Below are 25,686 nucleotides of genomic sequence, written 5' to 3'. Positions count from 1 at the left end.
GCAATGAGTTATAACAACCAAATAATCTGGTTTTTTTTAAGTCATTGGTTGACGGATAAATATTGGCCAGGAAACTGGGAATAATTCCCCTGTCCTCATTCAAACTAGTCACATGGGATCTTTTACAGTCTTTTCTTTCTTTATGAACATTTCTTAGCTGAGAAACTTAAATGGAGGGTCAAGAACATTAGTTTGGGCTTGAAAGGGTTAAACCATCAGGCCCATTGCATAAGCAAGGCTTGAATTCCCTCAAGTTTGTAAGACTACAGGGTGATCTAATTGAGGAGGTTCGGGTGATTAAAGGAGTCATGAGGGTAGATAGAGGGGTTTGAGAGGGGCAGGCCCACAACAGGGAGACTTAACATTAAACAAGAGCCAGGCCATTCGGGGTGTTTTCAGGAAGAGCTTTTTCACAAAGAGTTGAGTAGAAATATGGAACTCTCTCCGAACTCTCTCTCCGAGGCTGAGGGACAAATGATAATGTCAAAACTAAGATTGACAGACTATTGTTAGGCAAAGGTATTAAGGGGTACAGAATCAAGGTGGGTAAATGGAATTAAGAGATCAACCATAACCTAACTGACCGGTGGAAGGACCGACTCCTGTTCCCATGTAACTGTTGTTAACGGTGACACTGAGATAAATCGAGAAGCGATGATTAGATGGTGCAAAGCTAACATTTTAAGAGCTTGTAGGAAGAAGGTTGAAGGGTTAAATATTCATAAGCATACGTTACTGACAACAAAGCTTGTGACTAAATTAATTACTACCATCGGAAGTTGCACAGGGTTTTCTCCCTGATTCACCATTGTGATGACTGAAAGGGTTAGTTAGGATTCCAGCAGCACAGCTATGTTCAGGCTTCACGCAGGAAATTCAAGGCTAAATCTAGACTCGGTGAGAATGTCGAACCCTCTCCCGAGCTACAAGAAAAACAGGACAGGAAATCGGAACTGGAGCCAAGAAGCAGTGAATGATGGACGGGGCCCCCAGCACATCACCTCTAGCTGCGAGCTGGCAAACAATCGCCTGGGTCTCTAACTGTGCCTCTGACCACATCACCTCCAGCTTTTTAGATGCGTCGCATTGCACATGGGAGGGTTGGTGGCTGTCAGGCTCGTCAGACCTTCTCCCTGAGCGCACTCGAGCTGGTAACTTTGGAAGACCCAGTTATTTCGGGTGTCATCTGTCACCGAGGGCTTTAGTGTGAGAAGGAGCGATGTGGATAAAGCATTTGCGAACCGGAGGAATTACCCCAGTGGGGCACTGTCAGAACCACATGGTGGTGGGGAATTTAACCTCCTCCTTGCCAGGCGGGAAGAGTGCAGTCAGACTTACGGGTGCAGAGTCCCTCCATTCCAGTCACGTACCAGCTCCTCTGCACTGATTTTCAAATCAGCCACTGGAAAGAAGGAGAAATGAAACACTTGCATTTATATAGCGCCTTTCACAACCGCCACACATCTCAAAGTGCTTTACAGCCAGTGAAGTACTTTTTTGGAAGCCTAGTCACTGTAATAATGAAGGGAACGCAGCAGCCAATTTGCACACAGCAAGCTCCCAGAAACAGCGATGTGTTAGTGGCCAGATAACCTGTTTTTGTGATGCTGAGTGAGGATTGATATTGACCAGGACACCCGGGATAACACCCCTGCTGTCCTTTGCACCATGGGATCTTTAACATCCACCCGAGCAGGAAGATGGAGCCTCGGTTTAACACCTCATCTGAAAGATGGCACCTCTGACAGTGCAGCACTCCCTCAGGACTGCACTGGAGTGTCACCATAGGTTCAAACCCTGGACTGGGACTTAAACCCGAAAGTTTGTGACTGAAGGGTGAGCGCTCTGTCAACTGAGCCATGGCTGACACGTAAGACTCTTGGTCAGTGGGGGGCGAGGGGGGGTCTGGGTAGGGACTGTCGTCAGCACAGCAGCACCATTTTAACTACAGTTGGGGACACTACGCCCCCCCTCCCCCAACAAGAGACCCAACAACGCAGCCAGAAGAGCCACGGCCAAGGTATAATTTTGAATTGGGAGGATGTGTCCTTCCTCATCCAGCCCTGATGGTGACTCCTGTTGGTTTCAGACGAGAGGCGGGTGTCAAATACTAAAATTGGGTCCAGAAGTCAAAATCGGCCAGGCCTTGCTCTATTATTGGCTGCATGAGCAACCTCCGCTCATGTATCGATTCCTTACCACGCTAAATTCAGCTCCGAGTTTTCAGTGGTGTTACCCTAGCCTAGGCCCAGCTTTTGATTTTTTTTTCTGTATGAGGTGATAACGTTTCATTCCTGGCCATAGGCGTGTTACTTGCATTGGGCAAATCGACTGCAATCATGCTACTTGATTTTCTACTTGAATATCGATACATCAGGAACTAAAGCTTGGGCTTATATAGTGCCTTAAGTGAAGTAAAATGTCCCAAATTCCTTCACAGGAGAGAGAATCAAACAAAATTCGTCACCAAGCCACCTAAGAAGACATTAGGACATATGGTCAAAAGCTTGGCAAAAGAGTTGGGTTTTAAGGAACGCCTTAAAAGAGGAAAGAAAGGTGGTGGGGCGGAGGGAGGGAATTCAGAAGCTTGGGCCTAGGCAGTATTGAGGCCTGGTTGTCAATAGTGCGCCAAAGGAAATTGGGGATGCACCAAAGTCTCAAATTGGAGGATTATTAAATTTAAAATTTAAAATTGAGGCTTTGCCAGACTGGGAGCTAATGTAGGGTCAGCGAACACACAGGGCAGCTGGGTGAAGGGGACTTGGCGCAAGTTAGGGAACGGGCAGCAGAGTTCTGGATGAGCTCAAGATGGAGAGTGAGAGGCCAGCCAGGAAAGGGCTGGAACAGTCGAGTCTGAGGGGAGAGGAGAGAAGGTATAAAATGCCTGGAGAGAGAAAGAAGCCATTGCGAGATGGTCTCGGAAGGGGGGCAGTGATCAGAGGGGGTTCAGGCCTTCCTAATGCAGCTGAGATCTGGATTCAGTGTCAGAAGGAGTCGGAGGACATGAACCAGCTAACGTCCCACCACTCGAATCTAAATAACCACCAGCACTTCCGATTTTGTTTCATATTTTGGTGGAGAATGTGCGGTGTAACCACAGGGAGATTGAACTCGATCCAAGTCGCTTTGATATGAATGAAAGAACAGCGGTGAGCAGCAGTCTCTGGAAAACAACAGCAGGAAGTGACTGGCTGTCTTTGCTCACTGGGGTTAATGAATGTGACAGGCAGGAGTGTCAGACGCTCATTCAGCCCGACAATCGGTTTGTTACTGGGACATCAAAGCTTCGTCCGCTCTTGGTTGAAGGGCAGACGTTTCCTTTAATTGTCGAGAGATCCTGCATGCAATCAGCATGGTGTTCACAGCAGGTAAGCTATGTATTGCAGGCAGCATCATCCAAAATATGAATTAAGAGGGTTTTTTTTTTTAGTAAGGCTTTGTTTGGAGAGATTTGCCTGTTAAAGTTGAAGGGTCCTGCTTCCTCCTCTTTTCGATGTTTACAGTTAATACCAGAGAATTTGTTGTTATGCTCTGTTTCCCACCGGCCGGTACTCTCTGCTACCTTCCTGATGTGTGTGACTCTGCTGAGCTCTTCTCTGCAGAGATTCAGCAATGTGGCAGCCTGTTTCTCACAGCGAGCTTCCACAAGTAGCACACGAAGGAGCGGCAGATCAGCCTGGTTTTGGTGGTGCTGGTTACAGAATGGACGCTATGTCGACAAATGAGCTTGGCTTTAAGGAGCGACTTAAAGGAGGAAAGAGAGCGGGGGAGGGTTAGGGAAGGAATTCCAGAGCTTAGGGCCCAGGCAGAATCACAGAGTGCAGAAGAGGCCCTTCGGCCCATCGAGTCTGCACCGACACATGAGAAACACCTGACCTACCTACCTAATCTCATTTACCAGCACTTGGCCCACAGCCTTGAATGTTATGACGTGCCGAGTGCTCATCCAGGTACTTTTTAAAGGATGTGAGGCAACCCGCCTCCACCACCCTCCCAGGCAGCGCATTCCAGACTGTCGCCACCCTCTGGGTAAAAAAAAGTTTTTCCTCACATCCCCCCTAAACCTCCTGCCCCTCACCTTGAACTTATGACCTCTTGTGACTGACCCTTCAACTAAGGGGAACAGCTGCTCCCTATCCACCCTATCCATGCCCCTCATAATCTTGTACACCTCGATCAGGTCACCCCTAAGTCTTCTCTGCTCCAACTAAAACAACCCAAGTCTATCCAACCTCTCTTCATAACTTAAATGTTTCATCCCAGGCAACATCCTGGTGAATCTCCTCTGCACCCCCTCCAATGCAATCACATCCTTCCTATAATGTGTTGACCAGAACTGCACACAGTACTCCAGCTGTGGCCTCACCAAGGTTCTATGCACCTCAACATGACCTCCCTACTTTTGTAATCTATGCCTCAATTGATAAAGGCAAGTGTCCCAAATGCCTTTTTCACCACCCCACTAGCTGAAAGTATGCCAGTGGTTGGGTAAAAGAAATTGGGGATGTGCAAGAGGCTAGAATTGGAGGACCCCAGAGGCCTTGGAGGTTTATAGGAGTGGAGGAGGTAACAGAGGAAGGGAATTCGCAGAGGGACTCGAAAACAATGATGAGAATTTTACAATTGAGTCATTACTGGGCCAGGAGCTGGTTCAGGGTCATCGAGCGCAGGGGATTCGTGTGAATGGGACTTAGTGAGAGTTGGGACATGGGCAGCAGGGTTTGGATGCGATCAAGTTTACGGAGGGTAGACAATGGAAGTCCGGTCAGGAATGCATCAGAATAGCCGAGTCTGGAGGGGAGAGGGGAGAAGTGGAGAAATAATTATGTTGACAGAGAAGGAAGTTATTGGATGAATTCATTGCTTTTTAAAATACTTTAGTGGGGATGGCCTATGGTCTATCTGAACAGGCAGATGTGAGCTTAGTTAACGTCTCATCTGATGCCTGGAGAAGTTGTGTTCTCAAATTCATAGTGCGGCTAACAAAATAGGAAAAAATTAGAACAAAATGCAAAGAGGACCTGATAAAATTAGACTGGGCACCTAATCTGCAATTTCATCAGAATACCACATGCAAAGTGCCGGCTAAAACTCAAAAGTTTCTTTCTAACAAAATAAATGGTTCTGATTATTTATCACTGCTCAGGCTGCTTCCTATCTGTTACAAGAGATTATCCCCAGAGGAATATCGGTTGACGGGACTGAGGCCAAGAAGAAGGAAGTATCCCACTTCTTCCGATGATATCTGCAGGGTCAGGTGAATCAACCAAAACTCCCGACAGTCTTTCATCCTTGCCCGTAAAGCTGACTGCTTCCTTTGTCAGCATCTACCTGTAAAATTGCACTTTGCATCCAATTTACAGAATGAGTCACTTGGCCCAGCTGATACATGCTGATGTCCACGTGAGGCTCCTCCCACTCTGTTCCACCTAAACCCTATCACTACTGCCTTCCATTCTTTTTCCCCTCATGTATTTATCAAGATTTCCCTTAATTGTAGCAAGTTTCACATTCTCACCACACTCTGGGTACATATGGAGACCAGAACTGTTCACCACTGAGTGTGATCTAATCAAATTTCTCTAGAAGTTGAACATAATTTTTCTGCCTTTTAAATCTATCCATCTACAATTGAACCCCAGTGGTTTGTTTTTGTTAATGGCCTTATTAACCTATAGACCAGCTAGTTTTAGTGGTTAGTAAAAAGAGATAGATGGATCCCTTTGCTCTACTTCCTTGACTAGGCTCTTGCCCCACAAGCAGTCCAGAACCTCCTTATTCTTTCACCCAAAATACATCACCTAACCCTTAATTATAGGGTAATTAAATTAAATTGCCAATCATAGGCCTATTCTGTGAGCTTATTAATTTTGTGCAATGTTACAGAACAGAAGGTGTCCATTCAACCCATCATGCCTGGTCCAACGCTTTGGTAAAGCTATCCATTAATCCCACTCCCCCATCTCTCTCCCCACTCTCTCTCTCTCTTCAGGTACTGAGAGGGCGGTGGTGACCATGACCTCCATGTTAATCTTGCCCTGGACGTGTGGATCATCTTCATTGGTGATACATTCATCCAATTTGTGAGGCTCTTTGGAAAGATTGTTCTTTGTCTACCTCGATATCTTTTGCCATTGATCTTCCCCATCAGCATCAGACTTTCTAAATCATGATTTCTTATTACGCGCCCAAGGAATTCCACTTGTCTCTTCCTGGATCTTGGTCAGCAGGGTTCTATTGGTCTCAGATTTTACCAGTGTGATTTGTCCAAGATACCTTCATTACTCACCTCAAAAACCACAGCTCTGCTTTTCCCCATAGCCCTGCAAATTTTTCTCTTCACATATTTGTCCAATGCTCTTTTGGACGTGACTATTGAATCTGCTTCCATCACCATTGCAGGGAGCCAATATTGTATTTTGTTACCGTCGTTGTTGATTAACTATAACGCCTCCCCCCCCATTGTGTGGCTCTCACTTAGCTTTTTTGCACCCTCATTTCCTGGAGGTGCAGACTCCTTCTATTGCATGCTTCATCGTGTAGGGTACCACGGCCTGTGTGGAGTGTGTTGCCACAAGTTGCAGCAGGAAAGAGGAGACAACTGGAGAAATGATTATGAGAAGCTAAATTTGAGTTTTAAAGGCTGGGAGAGAAGGAGATATTCCCCAGGCCTTAGATATTCAACTCCCTGAAGCTAGGACACCAAGAACTCTCCTATCATTGTCTTACTTATGTTCATAAGAATTAGGGGCAGGAGTGGGCCATTCAGCCCCTCGAGCCTGCTCCACCATTCAATAAGATCATGGCTGGCCTGATTGGGGCCTCAACTATACTTTCCTACCTACCCCCGATATCCTTTGACTCCCTTGTTAGCCAAGAATCTATCTACCCCTGCCTTAAAAATATTCATTGAGCCTTCCTCTACCAATCTCTGGGGAAGAGGGCTCCAAAAAGATTCATGATCCTCTGAGAGAAAAAAATTCTTCTCATCTCCATCTTAAATGGGAGACCCCTTATTTTCAAACTGTATCCCTGGTTCTAGTCTCCCCTGCAAGGGGGAACATCCTTGCAGCATCCACCCTGTCAAGTCTCCTCAGGATCTTATATATTTCAATAAAGTCACCTCTCAATCTTCTTATCTCCAAAGGATACAGGCCCAACCTGTCCAACCTTTCCTCATAAGAAAAAGCCCCTCCACTGGCTGGTCCAGGTGTCAGTCAACTGAACCTCCTAGTTTACTGAAGCCTCTTAAATTTGAATGTCATGGATTCAAACCCCACTTCAGAGACTTGAGCACAGAATCTAGGCTAACACTCCAGTGCGGTACTGAGGGAGTGCTGCACTGTTGCCTTTCGAATGAGGTGTTAAATTTAGGCTCCCATCTGCCCCCTCACACACACATGGTGGATGCAGTATTAGGTGCAACACTGTTCTGAGCTGATCCTCGGTTATGTCCAAGGAGGTGGTTTTGGGGTGCTGCTCTGTTGTATTTCTGCAGACGGTGGTACCCATGCGCCAGTATAGGAGGTGTCATTAATTCTGGCTGGGTCATCCCAGAGGCTCTGTCCAGAGTTTCTTTAGTGAACACCTGGAGGGCTTGATCATCAATCTGTGCGAGCCACAGGGGGCCATTCAGCTGCTTAATCTTCTCAGAGGAACATAGGAACTGGAGTAAGCCTTTCAATCCCTCACACCTGTCCTGTCACTCAGTTAGATCATGGCTGCTTTGGATCTTAACTCCATTTATCTACGTTAGTTACATTAACCCAATAAGAATCTATTGACGTCAGCTTTTAAAATTTCAGTTGACACCCCAGGCTCAGCAGCTTTTTTAGGGGAGAGGGTTCCAAATTCCCATGACCTTTTGTGTGAAGAAACATCGTCCCTGAATGGCCTGGCTTCAAGTTTGATGTTCTGCCCCTTGTTTTGGATTCTCTCACTAGAGGAAATAGTTTCTCTTTATCTACCCTGTAAAATCCTTTATTCTTATTAAATGCCTCAAGTTGCTGATTTGGTTGATTTTAACTGGGGCAGCAGTAGGTGTGGTATAATTCGCCTCAGTACCACATGGCTGAGTAGGGTCAGGAATACTGTTTGTGGTAGCTATACAGTGACCACGTCTGTGTGTCTGTGTGTGTGCGTGTGTCTGTGTCTGTGTGTTTTGTGTGTGTGTGTGTGTGTGTGTCTGGTGTCTGTGTGTGTGTGTGTGTGTGTGTCTGTGTGTGTGTGCGAGTGTGCGTGTGTCTGTGTGTGTGTGTGTGTGTGTGTGTGTGTGCGAGTGTGCGTGTGTCTGTGTGTGTGTGTGTGTGTGTGTGTGTGCGAGTGTGCGTGTGTGTGTGTGTCTGTGTGTGTGTGCGAGTGTGCGTGTGTGTGTGTGTGTGTGTGTGTGCCTGGTGTCTGTGTCTGCCTGTGTGTGTGTGTGTGTGTGTGTGTGTCTGTGTGTGTGTGTGTGTGTGTGTGTCTGTGTCTGCCTGTGTGTTTGTGTGTGTGTGTATGTCTATGTGCCTGTGTCTGCATGAGTGTGTGTGTGTGTGTGTGTGTGTCTGTCTGTCTGTCTGTCTGCCTGTTTGTGTGTCTGCGTGACTGTGTATGTGTGTATGTGTGTGTGCATGGGTGAGTGAGAGAGAGAGAGAGAGAGTGTGTGTGTGTGTGTGTATGTGTGTATGCCCCACTCCCACATTCCTGCCATTGGTCTCCCATCCTGGAGGTTGAAAAGTGAAGGGATTCCTCATTACCCAATTGGCTGATCCTTGCCTGTCAGTCAAATGACCTCTCCAGTACTTGTTCTAACCAATAGCAGAGGTATCAATGAAAATGGATAAAAGAAACCCCACAATTCTTTTGAATGTCCCTGTGCTTTTCCTCCCTGTGCACCTGCTGCAGAGACTCAGCTTTGACCCCAGGACACTCTGGATCAATCCTGGAGACTTGACAACTCTATTCCAGTCTGTTCCTCCATTCAATTCAATCATGGTTGGCACAGGGTGGAAATTGGATAACAAGAGAATCTAACCATCTCTTCTTGAGAGCCAACGGCATTACCATCACTGAATCCCCACCATCAACATCCTGGGAGTCACCATTGACCAGAATCTTGACTGGACCAACCATATAAATACTGAGGATACAAGAGCAGGACAGAGCATGGGGATTCTGCAGCAAGTAACTCACCTCCTGACTCCCCAAAGCCTTTCCACTAGAGTTGCCAACCTTCCAGGATTGGCCTGGGGTCTCCTGGAATTGAAAATCAATCTCCAGGACACTGCTGTGCGCAACCCTGGAGAAAAATCATTTGGACATAATTTTCTTTGAACGTTTTTCTTCATCCGATATAAAAATATTGAAAATGGGGGCAGGGTGGTGGTAAAAGGCTGTTTGGCTGACAATCAAGCATCATCCAATTGGGTAATGAGTCTTTTTGCTTTCCGATTGGCGTAAGAAGGCCGTACGTCACAAGGATGGACATGTTGGCCGATTAATGGCTGGAGTGTGGGGGCAAGTCAGGTGATGAAACCTCCAGGAATACATTTAATCACTCCCCCCCACTAACAGCACCGTGGGTGTACCTACACCATGGGGGCTACTGCGGTTCAAGAAGGTAGCTCACCGCCCCCTGACCTTCTCAAGGGCAGTTAGCGATGGGCAATAAATGCTGGCCCAGCCAGCGACGCCCACATAGAAACATAGAAACTAGGGGCAGGAGTAGGCCATTCGGCCCTTTGAGCCTGCTCTGCTGTTCATTATGATCATGGCTGATCATCCAACTCAATAGCCTGCTCCCGCTTTCTCCCCTTACCCTTTGATCCCTTTCGCCTCAAGAGCTTTATCTAACTCCTTCTTGAAAGCATACAATATTTTGACCTCAACTACTTTCTGTGGTAGCAAATTCCACAGGTTCACCCCTCTCTGTGTGAAGAAATTTCTCCTCATCTCAGTCCTAAATGGTCTACCCCGTATCCTCAAACTGTCTAATGAATGAACAAAAAAAGCATTGGATTGCCTGCCAACCTTCACTATCAAGGTTCCCACAAGACCAGTGGCCATTTAAAGCAATGTGCTGGAGGCTGTGTGAGGTGACACCAAAACAACGAGTCAACATGTTCATCAGAAAACCAGGGAAGAAGAAATAATGTGAACAGCAGCGTTAAGAGGGCAGTAGAGGCTTACAAATCCTGAGCTGCTCTGGGAACTGCAGTCAGAAAAGGAAGGAAGCATGTTTGTTCTGTGCTTTATGTGGACATGGGGTCATACCAGAGAAAAGAATCGAGCCTCAGCTGCACGTGACATCAGTGTTCAACCATTCACCTCAGTGGGCATGTTCCCAGAGACCACGTGGCCAGGGTGACCTCACATTGAACAGCAGAGGTGCTTCTGATTGAACTCTTCTCTTCCTGGAGGTCACAGCGGGGATGTTAATGGGTTTTTTTTTTGTTTTTATGTTGTGTTGAACAGAGGCAACCCCGAGGTCAGGAGGGAGAAATCATTCTGAAAGTAAATTCCAAACCTCTCTTCTTTTCTAAAAATAACACCCCCCACCGCCCCCCCAACCCCCAGCTCAGTACCGCACACGCTGCTTGATTCATACAACGTTAAGTTGAAACACAAGAAAAATCCTTGGGACTTCCAGAGTCATTGCCAGTGTGACCGTTTACATTTTTTTGGAGTGTGCTATGATTGGAGGTTAAGAGTTGCTCGGTACTGTTATGATCAATGTGCAGCATCCACATTCATAGCCACAGTGAGGAGGGTAGCAACAGACTTCAGGTGAGGGCATAGACAGGTGTAACAGGCAGATGTCTGGCAAATAAATCACTGCAGAGAAGTGTGAAGTGATGCATTTTGGTTGGAAGGGTGAGGAAAGACAATATAAACTAAGTAGTGACTAAGCATGACCCAGACCTCCCTGTCACTTGCCATTTCAACACTCCACCCTGCTCTCATGCCCACATGTCTATCCTTGGCTTGCTGCAATGTTCCAGTGAAGCTCAACACAAACTGGAGAAACAGCACCTCATCTTCCGACTAGGCACCTTACAGCCTTCCGGACTGAACATTCAGTTAATATTGAGTTCAACAGCTTCAGATCATGAACTCTCTCCTCCATCCTCACCCCCTTTTTCAATCCTCCTTTTTTCTGCTTTCATTATTTTTTGCCCACTTTTAAAAATTTATTTTTATTTTTATTCATTTATTCGTCGTTTTATCCCCTTTTATCATCCCCCCTCCCTTTTATTCCGCACCACTGCTCCCTCCCCTCACCCCACCCCCAATAGGGCTATCTGTTACTTGTTCCATGTTGTTCTTTCACACGATGCTACCGTTGTTCTGCTATTATCACATTCTGCTTTCTTACCTTTACGCCACTATCAGCACCTTCTTTAGCCCTTACAACTACCATTAACAGTCCCTTTGTCCTTTAGCTCATGACACCTTTGTCAATCTCTCCTTAGCCCCCACCTATCACTGGCCTTCTATCCAGCTTCACTTGCTCCACCACCCCCCCTTAAAGAGTATAAATTTCACCACATTTCTACTTCTCTTTAGCTTTGAAGTAGAGTCATACGGACTCGAAACATTACCTCTGTTTCTCTCTCCACAGATGCTGCCAGACCTGCTGAGTTTCTCCAGCATTTTCTGTTTCTGTTTCAGATTTCCAGCACCCGCAGCACTTTGCTTTCATGTTATTGTAAACTAAGCATTACAATCTTAAAAGGTTGGGTGCAGGAACAGAGAGACATGAGGGTTTACATTCACAAATCTTTGAAGGTGGCACGATAAGTTGAATCGGCTGTTTTTTTTTTAAAAAAAAGCATTCGGGATCCTTGACTTTATAAATAGGGGCATGGAGTACAAAGGGAAGGAAGTTGTGCTAAACTGTTATAAATCACTGGTTCGCCCTCAGCTGGAGCATTGTCTCCAATTTACAGCACAGCACTTCAGGAAAGATGTCAAGGCCTTGGAGAGGGTGCACAGGAGATTTACTAGAATGTTACCAAGGATGAGGGACTTCAGTTGCCTAGAAAGACTGGGGACGTTGTTCCTAATTGCCCCTTGAGAAGGTGGTGGTGAGCCACCTTCCTGAACCGCTTTGGCCCATGTGGTGTAGGTACACCCACAGTGCTGGAGCTCCACGGTTTTGACCCAGCGTCAGTGAAGGAATGGAGGTATAGTTCCAAGTCAGGATGGTGAGTGGCTTGGAGGGGAACTTGCAGGTGGTGGTGCTCCCTTGCACCTACTGCCCTTGTTCTTCGGGGTTATGCTGCTCAGAGGGGAGAACTTTAAGTGGATATTTAATTGCGGTATTCAAAATCATAAATGGTAATGAATAGAGTAAACACGGAGGAACTGTTCCCACTAACAGGAGAGCAGTAACCTGAGGACACAGATTCAAGATAATTGGTAAAAGGCCTGGGGGTGTGTGGTGTGGGGGACACGGGCATGTGGAGAATTATTTTCATGCAACATATTGTTATGAACTGGAAAGCTCTGCTTGAAAGGGTAAGAAACAGTAAGTTTCAAAATTGAATTAGATATATACTTAATAAGGCTTTAAAAAAAAACTAATAGGGCATTGGGGAGAAAGCAGGAGGGCGGGACTGAATGATCTGCACAAACACGATGGGCTGAATGGCTTCCTTCTGTGCTGTAAGATTTCACGGTTGAAAAGACCATGGCCTTGGTCTCCGAGGCAGACCTGCCCTAAAATATATTTGACCTGTTGCAATAAGAGCACATCCAGTCCAACCATTCAAGCTAAACCGGGTCTCCACAAAGGGTCAAAGAGTTTGACCCCATAATCCCCGATCTGAGTTTTTAATCCCAGCCAGCACAGCCTTAGAGACATAACCCTTGAGCTGAGCACCACTGGATTAGGGAAGGAGGCATCAATCGGAGATCCCACTCTTGATTGTTTTCCAGGGGCTAGTGCTGTAAAGGGAGGTTGTGGCGTAGTGGTTTTGCCAGTGGAAGTCCAGAGGCCCAGGGTAATCCTCTGGGGACCTGGGTTCGAATCCCACCACAGCAGATGGTGAAATTTGAACCCAATAAAAACCTGGAATTAAAAGATTGACCATGAAACTATTGCCGGTTGTTATTAAAACCCCATCTGGTTCAACTAGTGCCCTTTAGGGAAGGAAATCTGCCATCCTTACCTGGTCTGGTAATGTCTCACCATCTGACTCCAGACCCACAGCAATGTGGTTGACTGTTAACTGCCCTCTGAAGAAGGGCAATTGGGGATGAATGAATAAAAAAACCACTTGTGTGCACCTGACAGATGACACCTTGCCCTCTTCTTGGGATGACCTGTGAACACTTCTAAGTATGAAACTGAAACAGAAGTGGGGGTGGAGCCTTGGCATGGAGATTGCACTGACCCATGCCCTCATTACCACCTGGGAATGCCAATACCTCAGAGTTAGGAGCACCTGCACTTTCACAAGGCTGTGAGTTTAAGCCCAGAATCTGAACATGTAAACCCACATTGATACTTCAGTATCGTAGTGAGGGAGTGCTACACTGCCAGAGGTACCATCCTTCAGTTGGGATGTTATACTGAGATTCCTGCTTAGGTCAATCCCACGTCAAGTTTTAAAGAGCACGGGGTTCATACGGTCTCATTTCTGCCTTCTTAAGACCCACCTTTCATCTCTTCACTTGCCCCATTAACATCCCTGTTACCCTCGCACCATCATCCCTTTTGTCTTTTAATGTTTCCTGCTTTCCACCCCATCTTCAGAATTCTCGCTTCATCTCCTCCTCACTAGATCTTTCCATTGAGAACTACCCGCGTGACATCAGCCACCTCAATTTCTCTGCTCCTGTTACTCACTCTAACCTGTCTCTCTCCGAACTTGCAGGCCTAACTGTAGGCTGACACGGTCAGCAGCCTTGTTTATGTTGGCCGAACTGTTGGCTATCACTCCCAGGACCATGATCCAACTACCGGACTTCAAGCCACTGTATCCAGGACTGTCTTTTCCTCTGGAAGGCTTCCTTCCACAGCCTCCAACCTCACAGTCCCACAAACCCGAGCAACCTGCTTCTACTTCCCTACAAGGCCCTACAGCAGGACTGCCTTGACAGACCCATCGCTTCAGACTGTTCCTGCCCCACTGAACGTGTGGCCCTACTTTTTGTTCCATTTTCCAGGCTCTTCCCACCTCAATCCACAGCTCTTCCTACACCCGCTGCCACTTCCCAGTTTCCTGGCCCTCACCATCTTCCCTTCACCACGGACAACTGGCCTTTCAACTCCTCCCACCAGGACGGCCAACAGACTCTTCGTTTCTTCCCTGAACGAAGATCCTACCTGTCCCCATCCACCACCACCTTCCCTCCACCCTGCTGAACTTGCTCTCACACTGAACAACCTCTCCTTCCACTCCATTCACTCCCTCCAGCTAAAAAGTGTTTGCTGATGAAACCTGAATGGATCCAGCTACGCCTGTCTTTTTGAGGGGTTTCTGCAATATCCCTTGTTCCAGGCCCCCTCCCCCGCCTCTTTTTCACTATATGTTGCTGCCTGCATCGGTGCTGATTCCTGATCTCGGGATAGAGTGGAAAATTTCACCCACTTTGCTTCCAGCTCCCAGGCTTCCCTCTCCTTCAGATGGTCCATTTCTGTGTAGGTGACTTCACCTCTTCCTTACGTTCAGAGATGGAGAATTACGACTGACACAATCCCACAGTAAATCCAACACCTTTACTGAGAATTTTAAACAAAATAATTTCAATTAAGGTTACCCCTCAGGACGTCAATCTGAGATGACTGTAGGCCGTATTGGAGTGACCTTTGACCAAGATCTTGGTTCACGAAGACTCTTCCCGTTGACAGGTATCCTGTCACCCTTCTTGAACATTGCCTGATGATATGTCTTCCTTCTTGCACACTCCTTGTGTGGGGCTTCTCAGGGGTCTACCTGCAGTTTTTGAAAGAGCTCATTCACAATCCTAATCTGGATGTTGATTGGCTAATTGGGAGCGTGATTGGCTGTTGGTTGGTTAACCTACATAATGTGGGAAAATGTGAGATTGTACATTTTGGCAGGAAGAATAAAAGAGAAGCATATTATCTAAATGGTGAGAGATTGCAGAGCGCCGAGATTCAGAGGGATCTGGGTGTCTTAGTACATGAATTACAAAAGGCTGGTATGCAGGTACATCAAGTAATTATGAAAGCTCATAGAATGTTATCATTTATTGTGAGGGGAATTGAATAGAAAAGTAGGGAGGTTATACTTCAGTTATACTAGTCAGACCACATCTGGAGTACTGTGTACAGTATTAGTCACTTTATTTAATGAAGGCTGTAAATTCGTTGGAAGCAGTTCAGGGAAGGCTTATCAGACTATTACCTGGAATGGGTGGGTTGTCTTATGAGGAAAGGTTGGACAGACTAGGCTTGTATCCACTGGAGTTTAGAAGAGTAAGAGGTGACTTGATTGAAACATATAAAATCCTGAGGGGTCTTGACAGGGCGGATGTGGAGAGAATGTTTCCTCTTGTGGGAGAATCTAGAACTAGAGGTCACTGTTTAAAAATAAGGGGTCGTCCATTTAAAACCGAGTTGAGCAAAATATTTTCTCTCAGTGGCTCGTGAGTCTTTAAAAAGGTGGTGGAAGCAGAGTCTTTGTATATTTTTAAAGCAGAGGTGGATAGATTCTTGGTAAGCAAGGGGGTGATAGGTTATTGGGAGTAGGCGGGATGCAGATTTGAGGTTTGAGGTTACTATCAGATCAGCCATGATCTTACTAAATGGTAGAGCAGCGTCAAGGGACCTGCTCCTTGTTCATATGTTCGTATATCCCAAGTTGTCTTTCATTGGCTTAGCCATATTAGGACTTCTTCTTGTCCCGCTGTGATTACCTCTCTGGCCTCAGTCAGTTTGCTGAGATCAACTGTTATAGTTCAATGTAAATTGTCCTATTCAATTCAGCAACGTCAGCGCAATTAACAAGTATCGATGTAATTAGCAAGAATCGCACCCATTTGGTTTCCATATAACAAACTGCCCTGGACTCGTAGCCTGTTCATTAACCCTTTCCTTACATCTGACTCTTCCCTTCCCTTCTTCAACCTCTTGGTCTCCATTTCTATGGATAGGCTATCGACCATATCCACTATATGCCCACTGACCCCGACAGGTCCCTTTACAATTCCTCACACCCTGTTTCCTGTAAGGACTTTATTCCCAGTTCCTCTGCCTCCGTTGACGATGCCACTTCCCCAACTGTGTCTGTCCTATTTCACACTTGGAGAGTTGGGTAGATGAGTCATTTGGAAGTTTCTGCATTCTCTCTGACGCCTCGACTTTGCCTCTGCAAGTTCCCAATGAAGTCTCTTCATGTGTTTGGTGCCTTGCCGATCAATCCTAATTTAGTGTACTACATAATCAATTTAGTATCCTGTATTCACTGCTTGTGATGTCCCCTCCTCCAGATTGAGGACACAGGTTGGGCAGTCGCTTGGTAGAAAATATCACTTTGCAAGCCTCTGCCTGATCTTCCAATAACCTGTCGTTCTACTTCACTGTCCCACTCTGAGCTCGCTGTCCTCAGTCTCCTACCCTGTTCCAATAAAGCTTAATGAAAGCTGGAGGAAGAGTACTTCATACTTCAATTAGACACTTCACAGCCTTCAGGATTTATAAACTTGGCTGCCATTTTCTTTTCAGGCGTCACCGATTGGTGATAATTCTGCTGTTTCCCATTTCCACCTCCTCTGGACTGATCTCTTGTTTCTTCACTTGTTCCATTACAATTTCATTCTGTTTTACCTCATCATCCCCTTTGGCCATCTAATCTCTCCTGCCTTCCATCCAATCAGCGATCTTCTCTAAGATAAAACCAAAATACTGCGGATGCTGGAAACCTGAGATAAAAACGGAAAATGTTGGAAAAACTCAGCCAGTCTGGCAGCATCTGTGGAGAGAGAAACAGAGTTAACATTTCATGTCTGTATGGCTCCTCTTCAGGTCCCCATACCTTAATACCTGGGATCTCACTTTTCTGAGCAGTCTGCCATGTGGGACCTTGTCAAATACCTTATTAAAATCCATGTAGACAACATCCACTGCACTACCCTCATCAATCCTCCTTGTTACTTCCTCAAACTATTCTATTAAGTTAGTAAGATACAATCTTCCCCTAACAAAACCATGCTGACTGTCCCTGATCAACCTGGGCCTTTCTAAGTGACAGTTTATCCTGTCTCTAAGAATTGATTCCAATACTTTGCCCACTACTGAAGTCAGGCCGACCAGTCTATAATTTTCTGGCCTGTCCCTCACACCCTTTTTAAATAATGTCATGTCCATAACTTTTATTGAAACCTTTCTTAAAAATTTAGACACCCTCATGAAACCACATCCCCCCCTGCCCGCCAACCTTAAGGTTGGAAGGGCAGGTCCATTAATGACATTAATCAGTTTTTCAAGGCCCTCAATTGGCCGTTGACAGATCGGCTGGCGCACAGCTGATTCGGCTGTGCCCCCCGCTGACCTGAAAATTGAAATGACACGGGGTGATGTCGGGGAGTTCCACCTGATGTCATTTTATGTGTTGGCGAGCAGGCCCCACCCCCGCTCGCCAACTGGAGGATCCTGCCCCAAATCTAGAATTGTACCTCCTCTCTGAGAAACAGAAACATAGAAACTAGGAGCAGGAGTAGGTCATTCAGCCCTTCAAGCCTGCTCCACCATTCATTATGATCATGGCTGATCACCCAACTCAATCTCCTGCTCCCGTTTTCTCCCCATATCCTTTGATCACTTTCACCCCAAGAGCTATATCAAACTCCTTCTTGAAAACATACAATGTTTGGCCTCACTGGGGGCTTGTGAGGTTTACGGACAATAAGGTACTTTTTGAAGTGTAGACACTGTTAATATTATTGACAATTACATTGTTAATGTTTAACGACAATTACATTGTTAAACAGGGGATGGGTATTTGTACACCTGTAAATGGGGATAGGTGGGGTGAGCGAGTGTTGACTCTGTACTAAGTCGTTGAACTGTCTCCCTGCAAGGAAAGACTGCCTTAGTTTTGACTTCACCAACTGGCTTGGATCTGGATAACACTCACTGTTGTAATGTAGGAATCAGCCAATTCGCACATAGCAAGATCCCAGAAAGAGCAATGGGGTAATGACTCAGATAATCTGCTTTTTTATGATATTGGGTAAATATTGACCAGGGCACCAGAGACATCTCCCTTGATTTTCTTTGAAATAGTGTCATGGGATATTTAATGCCTACCTGAGAGGAGAGACAGGAGCCTACATTTAACATTCCACACGTGTGACGGCACTTGCGACAGAGCAGCACTCCCTCGGTACTGCACCGAAGCCTGCAACAATGACAGCACTTTGCATTTATATAGCACCTTCTTACATATAGCAAAAGATCCCAAGGAGCTTGTGATTTGAACCCAGCTTCAGAGGCAAGAATGCTGCCACTGAGCCCTGGCTATAAACTACACATAAACTACGGAGTAAATCAATTCCCACATAGTCACACTTTCCCTTCAATCCATGTCCATGGGCTGGATTTTCCAGTGGACACTGGGACCCTGGCGTTAGGTCCTTATGCGGATCCTAAGCCTGCCAATGTTGTCATGGGAGACAGCCTCCTAATTGGCCACCTCCATGCTGGCCAACCTATTGAGGATGCCGAGCTGGCTTCTGAGGCCCAATCAGAGGGTCCGATGTCGGTGATGTCAGGCTGACACGGCCCCGCCAGGAGGGGTAGGTGCTCCTGAGGCGGGTGGGCAAGTGTGAGGGTTACCTCAGCGTGGAGACTCCCAGCTGCCGACATGGAAATGATAAATGAAAGAGTCCTGAGGCCCTGCAAGGGCTTCGGGGAGGTGGGGGAAACCCCTCTGTTGGATTATTAACAGACAGAGCCATAACCTTTCATCCCCACAGCCCCACCATTGGGGCATGGAGCCTCTGGCTCTGATGGATCCTCCCTCCTCCCCTCCAACCCATCTGGGCAGCAGGAGGCTGCCTCGATTGAGCTGGCAGACTCCAAGGAGAGGGCAATCCATCCGGTTCCCAGTCCCATTCGGGGAAAGGTGGGAATGCATTGGGGAGCTCTCCCGATGCAGCGGCCTGCTATTTTCCTGTGGAGTCCGGTTATCCCAGTAGGAATCAGTTATCCCAGCAGGAGCTAGTTATCCCACTAGGAGTCGGTTATCCCAGTGGGAGCTAGTTATCCCAGTGGGAGTCGGTTATCCCAGCAGGAGCTAGTTATCCCAGTGGGAGTTGGTTATCCCAGTGGGAGCCAGTTATCCCAGTGGGAGTTGGTTATCCCAGTGGGAGTCAGTTATCCCAATGGGAGTTGGTTATCCCAGTGGGGGTCGGTTATCCCAGTGGGAGTCAGTTATCCCAGTGGGAGTTAGTGGGAGTCGGTTATCCCAGTGGGGGTCGGTTATCCCAGTGGGGGTCGGTTATCCCAGTGGGAGTCGGTTATCCCAGTGGGAATCGGTTATCCCAGTGGGGGTGGGTTATCCCAGTGGGGGTCGATTATCCCAGTGGGGGTCGGTTATCCCAGTGGGAGTCGGTTATCCCAGTGGGGGTCGGTTATCCCAGTGGGAGTCGGTTATCCCAGTAGGAGCCAATTATCCCAGTGGGAGTCGGTTATCCCAGTGGGAATCGGTTAGCTCAGTTAGATAGATGGCTCGAGTGAGATGCAGAATTACACTAACAGTGCGGGTTCAATCCTTGCATCAGCCCTGCCTCCTCAACTTGCCCCATACTTGTGGAGTTGCTGCCCCCAATCTAGAAATGACCAATTGATTCTCTCTGATGGGGAGAGGTGCCAATGGGGCTTTGTGGACTGTGGGTAGAGACCATTACCTCCCCATGACCACAGGACCAGCAAGATCCCGTGCCGCTTATTAGTTTCTAGCGTGACCATTAACAGAGCTGAGGATACCAGACGCCAGATTAGCAGCAACTAACATTCTCTCAGTTCCTTCGCCTCCATCACATCTGTTCCAGTGATGCCACTTTCCAAAACAGTGCTTCTGACCTGTCCTCCTTCTTCCTTAACTGAGGTTTTCCACCCTCGGTGGTTGACAGGGCCCTCAACCGTGTCCGGCCCATCTCCCGCGTATCTGCCCTCATGCCTTCTCCTCCCTCCCAGAACCATGATAGGGTCCCCATTGTCCTCACTTGTCACCCCACCAGCCTCCGCATTCAAAGGATCATCCTCCGCCATTTCCGCCAATTCCAGCATGATGCCACCACCAAACACATCTTCTCTTCACCCCCCCTATCAGCATTCCATAGGGATCGTTCCCTCCGGGACACCCTGGTCCACTCCTCCATCACCCCCAACACCTCAACCCCCTCCCATGGCACCTTCCCATGCAACCGCAGAAGGTGCAACACCTGCCCCTTTACTTCCCCTCTCCTCACCGTCCAAGGGCCCAAACACTCCTTTCAAGTGAAGCAGCATTTCACTTGCACTTCCCTCAATTTAGTCTCCTGCATTCGCTGCTCTCAATGCGGTTTCCTCTACATTGGAGAGACAAACGCAGACTGGGTGACCGCTTTGCAGAACACCTTCGGTCTTCCGCAAACATGACCCTGACCTCCCTGTCGCTTGCCATTTTAACACTCCACCCTGCTCTCATGCCCACATGAGTGTCCTTGGCCTGCTGCATTGTTCCAGTGAAGCCCAACACAAACTGGAGGAACATCACCTCATCCTCCGACGAGGCACTTTACAACCTTCCAGACTGAATATTGAATTCAACAACTTTAGTTCTTGAACTCCCTCCTCCATCCCCACCCCCTTTCCAATCTCATTTTTTCAATATTTTTTCTCATTTCTTAATTTTTAGTTTCTCGTTTTTTAAGTTTTATTTTTTATCCACTTATTTTTATTTATTTTCATTTTTATTCATTGTTTTATCCCCACCTTTTATTCTATTTTCAATCTTTGTTCCCACCACTGTCCCTTACCCCCACCCCACCCCCACTTGTTACTTGTTCATGTTGTTCTTTCCAGAGAGTTTACCCTGGTCCAGCTATTATCACATCCTGCTTTCTGATCTTAATGCCACCATCGGCGCCTCCCTTTAGCCAGTGCCACTATCATTAACACCCCTTGGTCCTTTTATCCATGACATCTCTGGCAGTCCCTCCTTTGCCTCCACCTATCGCTGGCCGTCTATCCAGCCTCACTTGCTCCACCCACCTTAAACAGTATAAATTTCATCACATTTTGACTTCCCTTAAGCTCTGAAGAAGAATCATTCGGATTTGAAAGGTTAACTCTGTTTCTCTCTCCACAGATGCTGTTAGGCCTGCTGAGTTTTTCCAGCATTTTCTGTTTATGTAGCAGCGCTGTGGTCTGGGGTGATAGACATCATTCCACTGCAACGCACATGGAGATGGGGTCATCATTAGCCTCCCATCCACAAACCTGTAACTAAATAATAATGAATATGCAAATCAGTGAGGCAGAAATTAGCCCGTGCTCCACTCTGGCTGAGCTGAGTGGTCAGTGTGAGGCATTGTGAGCAGTGTCAATTATATTCTCCCTGTGGAGTTTCAGAGTTCGTTCAGCGATGTTGCTGAGATGCTTCTTATGTCCACACAAAAGTGTTTCATACTCCTGCTTGGTTTGATCTTTAAACTTTTTATTATCTTGTTTTTCTCCAGATCCCATTTTGAACAGGTCTTTTCTACTCCTCTTTGAGCAGTGTCAATTATATTCTCCCTGTGGAGGTTCAGAGTTCATTCAAACCCTTCAATTCTTTTGGATATTCCATGAACTATATCATTCCACTCCTTTACAGGTTTTGGATGGTCTTTTGCAAACTCTCCACTTGCCTGGATTCCAACTGCTGTAATTTGTCTATTGGCACCGGCAATCAGTTGTAAATCAGAGTCTCTGGTCACTGACTTTTCCAGACCATTTGGCGATTTCAGTCCTTTTTGTTGGCAATTTTTGATTTCCAATTCTACATGCACATTAGCTGTTTTCATATTGTCCATTACTGTGGTTGATACGTCAATAATTTTACTTTGATCAGCTCCTTCCTCAACAGGACCACAAATAAGCAAAGAGATTTTATTCACAGGAACAACTTTCGAACTGTAATATTCCATGTCACACATCTTCTCCTTCATCTTCTCCAGTTTGCTTTGAAGTTCGAGAATCTCATTGCTCTTTTCCCGACAAAGTTCTAACAGTTCGTTCGTCTTGGTTTTTAATTCTGCATCCAACCAATTATTCTGATTTACCAACAATTCCTTTTCTTGTTTAAGGCATTTTCCACAATATTTCATAGCAACTTCTGATGCTTGAAGTTCGTCAAGTTTTAACTGATTTGTTAAATTTGCTTCTACAGATTTAACATTCAGACATTTCAAGTCCTCAGTCAAGTGTTCCACTTTCTGTGACTGATTCTCAATTGTTCTCACCAATTCTCTTCTTTCATTAGCAAATTCTCCCTTCATACATGAAAGTTGATTTTCTACATGAATCAGGTTTTCCTTCAATTGCTTGTTATCTGTAATAAGTGTTTCATTTTTGGCCACTGTAGTTTCCTGAAATTTGTTAAGATCAACACGATCAACCGCCTGCTCCAATACAGTCGTTGTCACATTACTGTCTCCACTAGCCAAATCATTACCCAGAATAAAATCCAACCCATTCAATAGGCGATTTAGGAATAATCCCCACCATAACAATTCCATCAGTTTACTTTTGGTTAATTCCTGTAAATCAGTCAGAGTTACATTTTCCATCTGTGAAAAAGCCCGAGTAACCTCCAACGCCATTTCAAATTCCAACCTGTGTAATACCTCATAGCAACTCCAATTCCTATGTCCAGTACCCCTTTACGTACATGTATTTGTTAAGAGAATACACAGATACCACCATTACAATCCCATACCCAACCACCTGCTATCCGTGTTTCAAATCCTGGACGAGCCCCCACTTTTTTACGATCCTCAGTGAGGTTATCCACTGGACAACCCTGATGACAGGGTGGAACCCAGCTTGATAGATCCTAACTTTTATTTGTTTGTTTAGATACATGGAGAGTGGCTACTGAACAGAGACGCCCAAGTCAGCTGATGAACTGTAATAAAAAATAAAACAATTATTCAACAAGAAAAGATGAACAATATTAGAATACTCTTTCACCCACAGCTATACCTTTCCAGATATATATATATATATATATAATTATAGATTTGTAAGGATATCACAAGTTACGAAAATTATCTTATACTCTATTGTTCACAGTAAATATACAGTCCATGTACTAATAGGCATCCTGTGGTCAGACACCCCACACTCTGAAACCAGATGCCACCTCAAACAGATGTTATGGATCTCTCCTCAACTCCCCCCAGATGCTTGTCACACCAAGTCTCACTGAACTTCATCTTTCACATGGGTGTTTCCAATCTCCACTCTCCAAGACCTCACCTTGGAATCTTCTCCCAAACTGATGCTTTCACTCAGAGGCCTTCTGCAAGAGTTCACCTCCAGGGTTTCAAACCCTCCTTCTGATGTTCCTCTTCCCTGGGTCACCACACGCATTCAAGATTTCTTCCACGCACTCCCTCTCACTAACTCAGCCATCAACAGTACACCACTGTTTCATATGCCCATAGCAAAGAGACATTGAGCCATCTGTTTGGACTTTCTTGCCTCTTGAAAACTGTTCTTGCTTTAAATGTGTTTTCTGCAGCTTTCGTCTCTTTAAATCTGAAGCTTGGAGCCTTTCTCTCTGCCCCTCACTCTTAACTTCACTTAATAGGATCTCTTCCATGTTCCTGTCCTTCTTTTGACTAGAAGATCTTTTTTGGATTTTCCCCTCTTCCTCTCCCCTGGATTTTTGGGGTTTTCCTTAGCTTGGGACTGGCTCGCTGTCCCCTTTGTTCCAATCTATCCTGGCAGCAACTTTCAGAACCAACTGCACTCAAACAGTTTCCAAATCAAAAACTGCTGTTTCTCTTCTTCTGTGTGTGTGTCTGTGGGAGGGAACTGCCCCCTGTTGCTAGGCAACAGTTCAATTCTTCTATCTATGTTTATTTAACTTAGCTGTAACAGTCATAAAAAAATATTAGAAATGCAAGCACCCTTTTACAATGAAACTAAAACTCAATTTGACCTTTCTTAACACGCAGATACAGAAATACAAATCAAACTTAAGCTTTAAAGTTAAAACTCATTCCTAACATCTACAAACACCAATATAACTTACTTAAACTATCTCTATTTCCTGACAGAGGATGTGAGGGTTTGAGGGTGTGAGGGAGAGGGTGTGTGAGGGTGAGTGAGTATGAGGGTGAGTGTGTGTATGTGTGAGGGTGTGAGTTTGAGGGGGTGTAAGTGTGCAAATGTGTGAGTGTGAGGGTATGTATGTGTGTGAGGTTGTGTGATTGTGAGGGTGTGTAGGTGAGTATGAGTGTGTATGAGGGTGTGTGGTGAGTGTGAGAGTATGGGTGTGAGAGTGCAAGCATGAGGGTGTATGAGGGTGTGTGAAGGTGTGTGTGTGTGTGAGTGTGGGAGTGTAAGCATGAGAGTATGTGTGTGAGGGTGTGTGTGTGTGGTGTGAGTGTGAGCATGGGAGTATAAGCGTGACAGTATGTGTGTGAGGGTGTGTGAGTATGTGTTTGTGTGAGGGTGTGTGTTTGTGTAAGAATGAGTGTGAGTGTGTGTGAATGTGAGTGTGGGAGAGTGTGAGTGTGTGTGAATGTGAGTGTGGGAGAGTGTGAGTGTGTGTGAATGTGAGTATGGGAGAGTGTGAGTGTGAGTGTGTGTGAATGTGAGTGTGGGAGAGTGTGAGTGTGAGTGTGTGTGAATGTGAGTGTGGGAGAGTGTGAGTGTGTGTGAATGTGAGTGTGGGAGAGTGTGAGTGTGAGTGTGTGTGAATGTGAGTGTGGGAGAGTGTGAGTGTGTGTGAATGTGAGTGTGGGAGAGTGTGAGTGTGTGTGAATGTGAGTGTGGGAGAGTGTGAGTGTGTGTGAATGTGAGTGTGGGAGAGTGTGAGTGTGAGTGTGTGTGAATGTGAGTGTGGGAGAGTGTGAGTGTGAGTGTGTGTGAATGTGAGTGTGGGAGAGTGTGAGTGTGAGTGTGTGTGAATGTGAGTGTGGGAGAGTGTGAGTGTGAGTGTGTGTGAATGTGAGTGTGGGAGAGTGTGAGTGTGTGTGAATGTGAGTGTGTGAGTGTGAGTGTGTGTGAATGTGAGTGTGGGAGAGTGTGAGTGTGTGTGAATGTGAGTGTGGGAGAGTGTGAGTGTGAGTGTGTGTGAATGTGAGTGTGGGAGAGTGTGAGTGTGAGTGTGTGTGAATGTGAGTGTGGGAGAGTGTGAGTGTGAGTGTGTGTGAATGTGAGTGTGGGAGAGTGTGAGTGTGTGTGAATGTGAGTGTGGGAGAGTGTGAGTGTGAGTGTGTGTGAATGTGAGTGTGGGAGAGTGTGAATGTGAGTGTGTGTGAATGTGAGTGTGGGAGAGTGTGAGTGTGAGTGTGTGTGAATGTGAGTGTGGGAGAGTGTGAGTGTGAATGTGTGTGAATGTGAGTGTGGGAGAGTGTGAGTGTGAGTGTGTGTGAATGTGAGTGTGGGAGAGTGTGAGTGTGTGTGAATGTGAGTGTGGGAGAGTGTGAGTGTGTGTGAATGTGAGTGTGGGAGAGTGTGAGTGTGAGTGTGTG

At 46.2% G+C, this 25,686-nt stretch overlaps 1 protein-coding gene across 2 annotated transcripts in view; it reads left to right on the top strand.

The window, feature by feature from the left end:
* The window catches only part of timm50 (translocase of inner mitochondrial membrane 50 homolog (S. cerevisiae)), a 197,575-nt gene that overhangs the window by 150,215 nt on the left and 21,674 nt on the right, over positions 1-25,686 (top strand). The gene's annotated exons all lie outside the window — the stretch shown is intronic.

Source organism: Carcharodon carcharias, chromosome 34 (assembly GCF_017639515.1).
Source record: "Carcharodon carcharias isolate sCarCar2 chromosome 34, sCarCar2.pri, whole genome shotgun sequence".
Taxonomy (NCBI): domain Eukaryota; kingdom Metazoa; phylum Chordata; class Chondrichthyes; order Lamniformes; family Lamnidae; genus Carcharodon; species Carcharodon carcharias.
Note: the sequence above shows the minus strand (reverse complement) of the source record. Positions and strands in the feature narration are given on the sequence as shown.